Consider the following 14,206-nt stretch of genomic DNA (forward strand, 5'->3'; position numbering starts at 1 on the left):
TGATCAAATGTGATGATGGTACATGGCTATCCCAAAGGCAATATGGCTTGGATATGTCATCCAAGTTTGGTATGACATCATGTAAACCTCTTTCAGTACCATTGGAGCAAAATGTGAAGTTGAGTGTGCTGACATTGGGGATGAGATAGAAGATGCTACTATGTTCACGAGGGTAGTAGGGAGTTTGATTTACATGACTATCACAAGGCCAGAATTGAGATATGTTGTTGGCCTTGTCAGTCAGTTTATGCAGATGCCTAGAAAGCCTTAGTTGGATCCAGTTAGATGTATAGTGAGGTATGTGAAGTCCACTTTACATTATGGAATTTTTTATGAGGCTGGTAAGGACATACAGGTCTTTGGATACACAAATGCAGGTTAGGCTCATAGCATGTCAGACAGAAGATCTACAAGTGGATTCATGTTTTCCCTTGGTAGTGCAGCAGTTACATGGAGTAGCAAAAAGTAACCTACAGTTGCTTTATCGAGTACAGAGGCTGAGTATAGAGGTGTTTCTATGGTAGCATGTGAGGTGGTATGTTTGCAAAAGTTATTAGGTGATTTGGATGTGTAGGGAGATGGTCCAGTTGTCATTCATTGTGACAACATAAGCAGCATACAGTTAGCTAGGAATCTAGTGTTCCATGCTAGGACAAAACACATTGAGGTGCATTACCACTTTGTGAGAGAGAAGGTACTTGCAGAAGAGATTGACTTAGTATATGTCAGCACACAGGATTAGATAGCTGACATTTTCACAAAGGCATTGGGTGCAGAGAAGCTTCGAAGTTCTGAAGCTTACTTGGAGTTGCAGAGATAGAGTTGAGCTTGAGGGGGAGTGTTGAGATGGCAAGCTCAACAAGTGCAGACATTGATGATGGACCGCCTAGCTAGATGAGTCCACATGTCTACACTTAGCACGTTGGTGGTCATTATGATACTCACATGGCCACTGACTTATCACTTATTATATTTAGTTTGTTACACCTACCTATAGCTGGCAAAGATATAATGCGAGTTAATCAGTGTAGTCGGTTATGCACTATTTGACTTAGAAGGCTACTTTCCTTTAGGTTGTATCTTATCTATACTTTGTATATATTTTATAGTGTGTGAAAGAAGAAGAAAAATCAGCAAGAAAACGTTTTGGTCTCCATCTCTCTTCTTATGTTCTTGAGTGAGCTTCCTCTTGTGTATACAGTGTGTGTTTGGCGCAGCAGCTCAAGCAAATCCCCCCATAACGTGATTCTTGACATGCCGAAAGACCAGCAACAAGCTGACACATCCGAAGAAAGAAGGGTTGCACTTAAGAAAAAGAGGAAACAAATGATGGAGGAAGCAAGGAGAAGATGGAATGCTAAACCTATACTAGTTCCACCCGCACCTATTCCACCGAGCCAGGATAATTTCCCAGCAAGCTTCCATGCTGACTTGGTAATCTTGGAACAACAAGAAACTGCTAATAGAAACCCCATTGATCTTAGCTTCCAATTCCTCACCGATTTGCGCAGGGTTTTGCTGATCAAGGTGGTGGAAGAAGTGATTAATATTGGAAGTAGGCTCAAGGAGTAATGGCTGGCTAAGAGAGAGCAGAACCCCACCCTCTGGGCATAGAGGATGCAAAATTTTGGCAAAATAAGGTTATTGAGGTCTTTGTATATGAATTCTCCTCGTGCCCCTTCCGTGTATTCATTCCGCGTATTCATTACTACATGTAATTACCTTAGACTACTTAGATTACTACTTAGAAAAAATCCCACTCCACAAGAACGAGGCCTTCCAACCCTCTATTTTGATCCCAATACCATAGACAATTGCACCATGGCTCCAACTGATGATGCGTGTTGCTCTTCTCCCTTCATTTTGTTTATCCCTTCTAGAATATATGAATGATAGCTTCTTTATGCGTTGCAATCATCCATTTCTCTCTACTACCAATTTGCAAGTCCGCCTGAACCTCAAAGGGTACTTGCAGAGTTGGCAATTCTTGAATAAATCTCTTAGGCCCCCTTCTCCACACCCCACTCGAATGATGAAGCTAGCTCTCATCCTACCTATGTAATCCAAAAGAAAAAGAAAAAGAAAAGGAAAAAAAAAGAGGAAAGAAAAGAGATAAAGAAAGAAAGAAAGAAAGAAGAAAACAAATATGAAAAGAGAAGAAATCACAACGAAAGCAGTTCACCCCACATAGGCCACAATCAATGCACCTAAGGGTTCTCAAGCTAGGTGCATTCAGTGGTTTCGATCAGGAGCTCTGTCCGTAATCCCCTAGCATCATTTTGATTCCCCACTTCACGCTTAGGGCACATCAAGGGCAGGACATACCTAGGGAGGTAACACTTGTCTATGGTTAGCCCTGTCACCCTAAGCTACATGCATCACACCACCCTTATGCACAAACTGGGTCCTCAAGTGTGGGACAACACCCAAGCTAACCTAGCTCCCAATTCCACTAGCACGAGCACAATGCACCTCATGGTAAGATAGACACTCCCCCTAGGTAGTGCACTTCTTCTCTTTTCAAGTAATGCCAAATGCTACAAACCACCAACATCGGAGGCCCCACCATCCACTCGACATACCCTCAGCCTCCAACAATGCAATCATTGCTAAGCCTCTCAACCAACAACAATACACACAAGGACGTATCATCAACTAGACAACCACCCTTCCAAGAACCAAGCCCTCATCACCAAGGATTCGCAAGTGCCATGGGACTGGCACTATCGAGGAGAGGGGTAATATTAACCCCAACTCGAGACAGAAGAAAAAGAAGTACAATGAGGATGCAATGGAGGAAGCAGGATGACGGAGAACAAGCAAGGCACAAGGGCGGCCTCAAAAATCAAGTCAAAGGCAAAAAGCACATTTTTAAATACAAGGCACCCTAAAAACTGTTGTAAAAGAGTGCCAGGCCCCCTCCTATGCAAAATGTAAAAGGTGTGCGAGCATACGCTAAAGAATAGGGCAAGTAGAAAGGAGGGAGCTGAGCGTAGTGACCCAAGGAGAATAGGGCATCGGCCTCAGGTCCTATCTCGGTACCCAAAAACCTACCAAGCCCTCGCAAGGCAACACTGAATCCTTTTCTAACGTTCACTTTTATTTTCACTCTAATCTTCTTATATTCTTTATTTTTCTACTAGATGCCACCCCTAGGAAGAGCAAGGCATTAGTCCCGGGTCTTGTCTTGGCCCCACGAACCTACCAGGCCTTCGCAAGGCGATAAACAACAGCTCAAGGGTTTTTCTTTCTTTCCTTGTCTATTTTTATAGGGGTTAGAATCCCTTTTTACACACCTCCGTATATTCATAAATTGGCTTTCAAGTATTTAGAGTTTTGTCTCTTCTTTTTAGCATCATCAATTTTTTCTAGCAGGCTCCTCTAACTGCCTCATAACTAAGCAAGAACTCTTAGAACAGATGCCTAGCGGGCTGGCAGAACAGGGTTACTAGAACTGCCTTCTAAAACAAGTATTTCAATGCCTGACAATGCCTTGCAGGAGGCAATGACTACTCAGACCTCCCCCAGACGTACAGAGCCTAAACCTGGGACTTCATGCCTCAAGTGCTGGTCCCCAACAAACAAAAGAAAGTAACCCTTACCCGCACATATATCATTAATTTCTTAAGGGAAAAACTCGAAAAGGGGACGAAACCACCTGGAATGGCCACAAAAAGCTCCTTTGTAGCAAAGCCTCCCTCCAACGACTTCGTCAACCTGTATGGTGCAATCACTAAAACAACAAAGCATTAAACGTACCTGCACCAAACAGAGATAGGGCCCTCTTGGCCTAAAGAAATGGCACATTTCACTGCAAACTAACTGGCCCTCTTGACCTAAAGAGATAGATCATTAGAACCTAAAAACAACTGGCCCTCTTGGCCTAAAGAAATAGACAAAACATCACCTACACATCCCTCCCCAAAATAGTACAGATATACAATAATATGCTCCCTTCCAAGGAGAAAAATAGGGCTCGCAGCCCTAAGCTAAATGCATAAGATTGTGACATATCCCTCCTACATATATAGTAGGAGGCGTATGCATAACATGGTGTCTAATCAGCCTATGAGTCCAGGATAACAACGGTAGATGGGTCTCGGCTACTCTTTGCATTACCCATATCAACCATCACCTACCATATAATGCATGGTCTAATAACATTCCCCACAAGCGACCAGGTCCTGTCTCATTATCAATAACAACATCCGAACTAGGACCACAATTGAAAAAGAGATCCTCTTCATAAGCAAAATTAGCTAAGGAATCTGCAAACTGGTTCCAATAACGTGGAATCAGTTGAAGAGATATGCTCTCAAATTCATCAAGTAGGGTTATAGCAATTTGATGATACATATGAAGGAGAGGATTCCGGACTGTATATGTCCCATTGAGTTGACTTAAGATCAGATGGGAATCCCCTTTTATTAACAACCACCTAATACCACCTTTCTTAGCAATATTCAATCCCATAATTAGAGCTTTATACTCGGCCATGTTGTTAGTAAATCCTACCTCGAGATAAGCAGCTAATTTCATTGTAACTCTATGTCGAGGATCTCGGATAACTACCCCAACACTTCCTTTTCTATTAGGGCCCCTGGATGCTCCATCAAAATATAATGTATACGTCCATAATGGGTTTACGCAGCCAGCCATCAAGAACTCCCCTATTCGTAATTATGATAGTCAAAGTTCAACATATTTAGAGGATGAATTGATGGCTCCATCACACCTTCTTCATTAAACTCAACAGGGATGCTTGTCAAGATTTGTAAGCAGTGATGGCAAAAAACTTTAATATCCCACACAAAGGTACCGTCTTCTTGCTCAATCACTTTATATCCCTTGATCCACCAGATAAGCCTCCCCTAATGATATCTTTGCTCGAGATATGGGTGTTCCAAATAAGGGATTAACCACCCCATCAACCAATTTAAGCTCTCCTGCAAGTCTCCAATCAGCCCCAGCATGGACATGCAATGCATTTTTCCGCGTTAGCATACTTAGAAATAATGAGGATTAATATTTTAAGGATTAACCTTATTCTTAAATTCCACCCCTTGTAGATCAGCTAATAGAACTGTGGACTAATTTTTACCTATCCAAACTATCTTGTAAGGGCCATCCCATCGAGGTTCCAACTTTCCTGGAAATAGCTCCCTACCCGCATCGTAATATAAAACTAACTTCCCCTTTTTAAAAGTATATTTCTTCGCATTCAGATCATACAACCATTTCATCCGACGTTTAGCTACTTCCTAGTGCAACAAACTCTATAATTTGAGCTCATCCAAGTGGGCTATAGTCGTAAACCACTCAAATAGGGCATCTTCATCACCCAGAGAATGATTGATTGCGAATCTAATGGTCGGCAACTCAATTTCTAAGGGCAAGACACACTCCTCCCCGTAAACTAATTTGAACGGGGTGTGTCTAGTGGCTCGTCTAAACGTCGTATTATACGCCTAAACCGCCACATATAATTTTGTATCCCAGTCCCGCTTCTTTTCGGAGACTATCTTGGATAGGATACCCACAAGCGGCATCTAGAAAACTCCAGCTCAGCCATCTGCCACCGTTTGATTTTCCATGAAAATTAGCACTAGCACTTTAGGGACTTGCCGCTTAAAATCGTACTGATTGCCACCGTCGCCTTCGACGAAGTCTATTTTTTCCCTGATATTCGTAATTTTTGGCTATTTTTAAGCACTTCTCGGCATAAAAAATCATCTGTCATGTGGAAAAAAAGCACAAGCACAGAGAGCAGGTAGAGCTAGCATGAAGGAGACTCCAAGAAAGACCGTAGAAAGTTCCTGAGGTCTAGGTCCCTCAAAGAGAGGAATACCACCCTGTAAACTAGGCCCATGAGCTAGCTATTTGGGAGCAATGGGAAAATCAATACTGACCCTTCAAGTTCTCCTTCCACTATCCTCATTCTTTAGACAGAGTTCTATCTCTAATGGTGATGGAACAAGTGATCAGACTTGCACAATGGTTGGGAAACAGGTGGACAGAGGAGAGAAGAAGACACTCCACAAGGTGGCAATGAGAGCCTGCTGATTATTCGTAAGATAAGGTTTGGGAGATTTCAAAGACCATCAATGGATACAAAGCCCAACCACAATGGCGGCGATGGGTCTAGGACACCAAGCTTGACACTTGGATGGCCTTCCTACGGCACCATACCAGATGAGCAAAACGACCCTATCTATATGTCATATTTGCAGAGATTAGGAGTAGATTACAACCTGGAAATGCATGGTAAATATGACTTACCAAGGATCTACAATGTAAATCTAGAAAGTCCAAAAGAGTGACTAACCTTCAATGAGCGGGACATCCACCCATCCATCATGCACTTCCTCAACTAGTTCTCATCTTGCTCCAACCCCGCCTTTATTACCACATGTAATCATCTTAGAGTTCTTAGGGTTTTTCTTAAACAAAAGCCCACAACGAGAAAGATGCCTGACTCTCGCTACTCTTTTTTTATCTAAATGCAAGTATGAATAGTTTTGTAATGGCCCATCTAATGATGAGAGTTGTGCTTCTACCCTCTTTTTTGCATGGCTATCCTAGAATATATGAATAATAGCCACTTCACCTAGTGCAGCCACCCCTTTCTATCAACGATGCCTCTAAATGTATGCGTTAACATAAAAGGCTACCTGTAGAGTAGATCTTTCCTTAGCAAATCTCTTAGGCCCCTTCAAAATGTAACTACTAAACAACATCAAGATGATGTCTACTAGCGTGCTTCCTCCCAATGTATCTCCAAAAAAAAAAAGAGGAAAGAAAGAAAAAGATAAGAAAAAAGAAAATAGAAAACAAAGCAAAGACCCACAAAAAGCAAAAGGAAAGGAACAACAAGCTTTACCATGTATATCAGAGTGCCACAAACACTGCACCTAGGGATTCTCAAGTTGGATGTGTTCGATGGCCTCGGTCGACGATCAGCTCTGTGCCTAAAACCCTAGCCCTCCCTATCCCCCCACTTCACACTTAGGGCACATCAAGGATAGGACACACTTAGGGGGTTTACTCTCGCCTATGGTTAGACATGTCTCCCTAAGTCACACCCACATCACCTCTCGTGTATAGAAACTAGGTCCTCAAGTGTGGGATAGCACCACAAGCTTCTTTGCGGTTCAACCCAACTCCTAGTTTCATTGTCATGGACATCATGCACTGCACAATGAGGTAAACACACTCCCAAGTAGTGCACTTCCTTTTTCTTTTTCAAGTACACTCAACAGTGGTGATTAACCACTACATTGAAGGCCCCCACTACCCAATCAAATCTATTCTCAGCCTTTGCAATCTCTCATCCAATTTTGATGCTTGTTCTCCCCCTCCAATCTCCATAAAGCCCCATCATTGACCCACATGGTAACCCTTCAACCACCCGAGCCCTCATCACCAAGTGCAGCAAGTACCATGGGATTGGAACTTAGCTAGGAGGGGGGGTAATGTTAATCCTAGTGCAAAACAAGCAAAAAGAAAATTAAGAAGACATAGGGAAAAGCGGAAAAGGCAGCCTCGAGCTGAAAAAATTAGAGAAAAAAAGACCAAAAGCGCAAGGACAATCTTAAAAGTTGAGGGCAAGCGTAAAAGAGAACATGTGCATTTTAAATATAAAAGTGCATTATAAATATTTGTAAAAGAGCGCCAGGCTCCCTCTTATGCAATTAGTAAATGTAGACGGGCATAGATGAAGTCACAATGCAAATAGGAAGGAAATAGAAAAAGAGGACCTAGGCTAAGATGGCCGGTTTTGTAAAAAGGGATGGGTTAGGGGATAAGGGTTAGGGTTTTATATTAAAGGAAAAAAGTAAATGAAGAAGCTCATTCTTTTGTGTGGCCAAAACTAACTCTCCTCTTCTCTTTTTCTTCTTGTTCTTGCTTTGTGAGAGAGGGAGTGTAAGGAAGTGAGGGAGTGAGTGTGTGGTGAGGGTGAGAGACCGTGGTGGTGGAGAAGCTCTCCATCTTCTCCTCTCTTCTTCTTCTTCTTCCCTTCTCTTCTCTTGTCTCGCATGCGGCAATGGAGCATGGAGCTTGGAGCTTGAGGATCAAGCTTGCTTGAGCTTGTACCTTGGATTGTGGAGCTACCAAAGTGCTTGAGGAAGGAGGCAACTTGATTGAGCATGGAGGTAAGCTCACTACACTTGTAGGTGTGAGAGGACGTATAGTTGTGAGAGGTAGCCATTGTACTTGGCTTGAAACGCTTGAGCAATAAGCAAATTGTGGGTCTTGGCCATTGAGTGAAAGCTCCCATATCTACATATAGATCTCTTGCAATATTATTGGCAACTCCCATTCGCCAACCATGTGCTACATTTACGGGCTACTTCTTGCTCTCATACAAACTACAAACTATGACATTTATCTTTCAGTCATGATCTAGGAAGGCAACACATGGTGTCTCCATGTCTCCAATCTTAACCACTGTCTTAGTGGTTGCTTGTGCCCAATGAATTCTAGAAAAATGTCTATGGAGAATCATTATAGGTGCATGATCCTTTGCATAGTGCACTGGCTGTACACTCTTCACAATCTTTGGACATACTGCAATATTCTCAACAAGAATTCCATCATTACTCTCCTCAATCAAATCCTTATTTGTGATACCCTAAATCACATGCTCTTGTGTAGACTGAATCACCTATTTCTTTCTCTTTATGATGTCTATAATTTATTCATGAAACTCTCTCTTTGCAAATTTCAAATTTTCTCCTAGGGTGAATTCAACCTTGCTATTCAAGATTCTCTCCTTTAGCACTCTTTTAAGATTAGTTGCGCAGACTCAATATTTGGAGTAAGCTTATAACTTGGATGTTTCTTCGGTCTAGCATCCTATTTCTTCTCCTTTTTCTATGCATTCTCTTTACTCTATTCAAACCCTAGTCTAGAAGGCAGTGGTGTGCGCTCATCCCCTCTAGTCTTCTTGGAAGTACTATAACCACTATTATTTCTTTAGCACGTTTCCTCAATAATTGATTATGTGCCATGGGTCTTTGCTAAATAGGCATAAATTGAGTATTTATCAATTGGAGACTCCCACCTGATCTCTGTTCTGATGCTCTTCCCTGCACTAGATAAAATTGATTGCTACACTTTGTCCTTATTTGCAGTTTGTAAAGCAAAAGTCCATAACTTTGACTTATACTCACATTTATTCTCAATCTAAATGCCATAAGCTGAAGCATCTCTTGCGGCTACATAAGATGTCTGAGTAGTCATATCCTCAGAAATCACAAAAGTGTATGCATATATTGATCGTAGACAATGAACACAAAGAGAAGGGAGAGAAAAAGAGAGAGAAGAACATTGAGAATGTTAAACATTGAACGCTAAATAAGCAAGGCAGAATGAGTACAAGAGGCTGTGCATGTGTGTCAACCAAAGAACCTCACATATTGTATACAAGTTATGATGCGGACATGAGGATCTTGGAGCTTTTTGTATATGGCTCTATGTCATAGTGCTATTGTAAAACTTTCATAATATTGATAGCATGTCCAAATATCCATCTTGGATAATAGTGAAAATTCCATGGCTGAAGTATTATACATTATATTGTAACTTGAATTGTACAAAAAAAAGGGCCATAAAAATGCTCACTCTTTGAATTTTAGATTTACAAAAGGGATATATGTATTACCTACAAAGTTTACAAAAAGGGTATATAAAATGGTGCAAAAGGGATATAAGATGCTCCCGCCGGCGGCAGGGGAAGGAGATGGAAGATAGGGGCTGAGCGCCAGGGGAAGGAGGATGTCCCAGGCTGCTGGGGAGAGGAAGACGGGGAGGAGGGCATAGGGCAATGGCTACTAAGATGGCAGGAATTGGCACCGGAGGCGTGTTGGGCAGCATGGTGGGAGTTGTGGAGGGGACGGATGAGGCAAGCTGCAGGCTAGGAGAGGAAGACAGGGAGGAGGCGAAGGTGACACTGTGTGCTAGGCGGCAATGAGTGGCAAGAGCGAGAGCGGAAGAGGGTTGGATAGCGGCCGTGCGAGGACACGCAAGGGAAGACGTGGCTAGGGCAGCATAGGATAGAGAAAGACGTGGGTGAGAGAGGAAGAAGTGAAGCTAGAGGTGGCGGCGGGCCTTGCAAGTGCAATGGAAAGGGAAAGGGAAAGGGAAAGGAGGAGGAGGAGGCGGCGGCGGCGGCGCCGGCGGCGCCGGGGGGGAGGGAATGCCCTCCCTTTTCTCCTCCTTTCCTTCTTTCTTCTCCTCCTTTCTTCTTCTCCCTTTTCCTTCTCTTCTTCTCCTTCTTTTTCTTATTCTTCTTTTCTTTCTTCCCTTCTTTTCTTTTCTTCCTTTTCTTTTTTTTTCTTCCTTTCTTCTTCTTCCTTTCTTTCCTAGCAAAATTTGAACACTAATTAGATTTAACAACAACCACAATTTCCAAACGCTACCATAACCATGAGCAAAATGAAAACTACCCCATCTAATAACTTTTTTAAATTTGTAAATACAATAAAACAAAAGCAGTAAGATAGATGATTCTTGTCAACAAAAAATTTCAATCTTTCAACCAACAAACTTTAACCACTTTCTTACAAATGTAAAATCTTAACTAAGCACTTGCATTTTAGACTTTGCACTTTTGTACCCCTCCTGTTTTACACGTGCAATGCACCAGTGACTTTGCGGTCAATGTGTCCTTGGTCTCAGTAAACCAAAATATTGTGCTACATGTGCTCAATGTATTGGGACCATTGGACATATTCTTATTCCTTCAAGAGCTTTAACACAAGAGAATCAAGGACTACCTCTTATATAGCCTCTCATATACTAATGCAAGCATTCATTTGTAGTGAGTGACATGGCCTTCCTTCAATCCCATTTGGGTTTTGAGTTGGAGAAAAGGGATGAAAATGGGATAAAATCAGAGAAAATGTTAAGTCTCAATCAAAACAATGAGCCAATACAATTAAATCAGAAAACACCAATTTTTCATGAATAATAAATTGAGAAAAATAGCAAAAAATGAAAAAATTTGAGTTTTTTGCGCTAGAAAATTATGGAAAAATAAGATTTATGTGTGTGAATGTTCGGCAAGGTTAAAGCATGAGGTTAAGCCTTAGTTTGGCATTGTCTTTATGTTATAGTCCATTTTTATTACTTTTTACATACCAAAATGATACAAAATAACCATTTACACCTATGCACTGCAGCAACACCTAAACGGTGAGAGGGGAGTGAAGGTTGTGTGACGAGTTAATTGCTGAAAAGATACAAATTCTGATTTCCCTCTTTGTGCATAGCATTTAGAGATCATTCCATAATTAAATAGAAGTGACTAGTAGTACGAAAGTTCTAATGCTAGTCCCTAAAGCAGCACAACACGTAACGCTTAGTTAAAATTCATGAAAGGGCTATTTTTTGCACCTCACATGGCTGTTTTTAATCATAAAATGGTTGTGCACAATTGTCGTACACCTTGCATCAAGCATGCCATGTGGTATCTCCTGGAATGCATTGCACTTGATTGATAAACTTTGACCAACGCTGAGAGGTTAGGAAACCTAAGCTGTAGGTTTAGATGGGTGCTTCCGTTGGGGAAAGTTTTGTGAGGCAAATTAAAATATCCTAGAACGCTCAACTATGAAAGAGTGGAGTTTGTACGAATGTTATATATGTTAGCGACGCATCTTGGGGCTAATGAGGTGTAGGAGAGTCACAATGGAGCCACAGCAATCAGCCGAGAGGTGCTTTCCTATGTGTGTATTACGAGGCATTATGCCTATATGTTATGGGATCTCCTTCTGAGGAGAAGGGAAGGTGAACGTTGAGCTACGTATTGGATACAAATACGAAATCGTCATAAGCATTTAGTGCAAAGTGAGTTTTAAATGCTCCTGGCCTGCGAGGCCGTGTGATGGGTTTGTCTGTCGTATGCATGAGGTCCGACTAGTGCCATAGCCAGTGCCGGCCCATTTTAGGTCCCATCAAAGAACCATGTCATACATCAAGTGGAACCTATGGTTGTATGCTCAGAGTAACCACCATACAAAAGCAAAAACAAAACTTCGAAAGCTACAACAAGATAACCACCCTTCTTTAATTATGCATCTTAATTTAGGCAATTAATCTATGACCTCACTTGGCATAAAGAGTATTTTATCAACCAATTCAAATGGGGTCTTTGAGATGACATCAAGGACATCATGCTCACTATGCCTGAGGTAAAAACACTCAACAATTATATCATGCAAGCCATCTAGTGTGATAATAGATTGTTCGAGAGGAGGCAAGAAAAGCAAGAAGAATTAAGGCCTCAACAATGGAACCCAACCCCAATTAGAGACCCAATCAGAGAAGAAACCAAAGCTTGAATTGATATAAATAGATAATATCAAGTTCCAGCCCTTGACCCCACAAGAAAAGCAAAGACAAAGAGAGAATCATATATGCCTATACTATGGAAACTGTGGATACATTGCCCTAAATTGCCCAAATAAGGTGGTGAGAACCCCAAGATTTTCTACAACCATCCTTATGCAAGGAAACAAAGATGTCCAGTTGTAAATGAGACTATACAACCAGACCTTAATATAAGAAAGAGTCTCTTAATTCCAACCACACCCATGGAAACTTTTCTTATCACACAATCCAGATGATCCTGCCGAGAAATACCATTTCCCTCAAAGCCTTGGTCGACTCTGAGGCCTCTACATGTTTCATTGATGATGGCTTTGTGAATAGATACCAAATTCTAGTACTCTAAAAGACCAATCCTGCATCAGTTGAAGTCGTGGGATGGAAGACCTCTGGCATCTCTGGAGATATTACCACAATGAAACCCAACCACTCATGGTAACTCTTAGCGATCACAAATTTCGTGTATGCTTTAATGTCATATCCAAACCTACAAATCCAATCATCCTTGGGATGCCTTAGCTACAAAAGAAACACAACCCAAAAATTGATTGGATTAAGCAAAATATTACATGTCATGAAAAAAAAGGAAAATTGGTATATTTAGCAGCCAAAGCCTTTATACACATAGCAAGGCGCAGGAACTGACCTACATGATATATCATATACCAACTCAAGAATCTAGTAAGGATAAGTCAATCAAGCTACCAAGCTAGTATCAAGAATTCCAAGATGTCTTTGAAAAAAAGAATGCAGAGCTCTTGCCTGGACATGATTGTGTTATAGAACTCCATGAGAGGACTCGACCACATTTTGGGTCCATCTACATGCTATCCTCTGATGAACTAGCTAAACTACACAAGAACATTGATGAGAACTTAGCCAAGGGGCTCATTCCGCAGTCAAAGTCTCTTGCTAGGGCCTCAATTCTATCGTGAGAAGAAGAAAGATAGGCAACTTAAAAAATGTATGGATTATCACAACGGCTTAAGAAAACACTATATTAGAGAATTTGGGAATCTCCCAAGTTTCAGTCTTAAATTAGAATAAAGAATTGACCATGTGGAAAAATCTTAATCCCTTTTTTAGAGATGGAACTTGGTACTATCATATATATAGTATCTAGAAAAAGTTTCACCTTCAAGGAAGGGGGTAACAAGTCGACTATGTGACCATATAAATCCCAATATGAAAATTCCCAAACTCCCTAATATAGTGTTACAAGATAATAGTGAAGAATTGATACCCTTTCCCATTGATACTAGAGCCCTTGGAACACCTTGGAAAAGCGAAGATCTTCACAAAGATTGATCTACAAGGGGCTTACACTCTTGTTTGGATTAGAGAGGGAGATGAATGGAAGATAGCCTTCTGCACAAGGTATGGTCACTTTGAGTATGTCGTTATGCCATTCAGTCTCACCAATGCTCTTGAATTGTTTCAACATATGATGAATGATATCTTTTGAGAGCATCTAGATGATTTTATAGTTATATACTTGCATGATATCTTGATATTCTCAAAAGATCCAAAGAAGTATGAGCACCATGTAAAATTAGTTTTGAAAAATTTCAGAGAAAAAGGATTATATGCAAAACTTGAGAAATGTTTTTTCCATTAGATAGAAATGGAATTATTGGGATACAATGTCTCCCAAATAGGAATCTTCATGTACCCCAAGAAGATCGACATGCATATATATCCTAATATCCAATGTTTCCTTGGCTTTGCCAACTTCTACTATAGGATATTTATCAAGGATTACTCAAAGATAGTCACACCACTCACTAGACTCACAAGAAACTCAAAGTTCTCATGG

Source organism: Lygodium microphyllum, chromosome 1 (assembly GCF_053477565.2).
Source record: "Lygodium microphyllum isolate KBCC chromosome 1, Lygodium_microphyllum_v1.1.10, whole genome shotgun sequence".
NCBI classification, from domain to species: domain Eukaryota; kingdom Viridiplantae; phylum Streptophyta; class Polypodiopsida; order Schizaeales; family Lygodiaceae; genus Lygodium; species Lygodium microphyllum.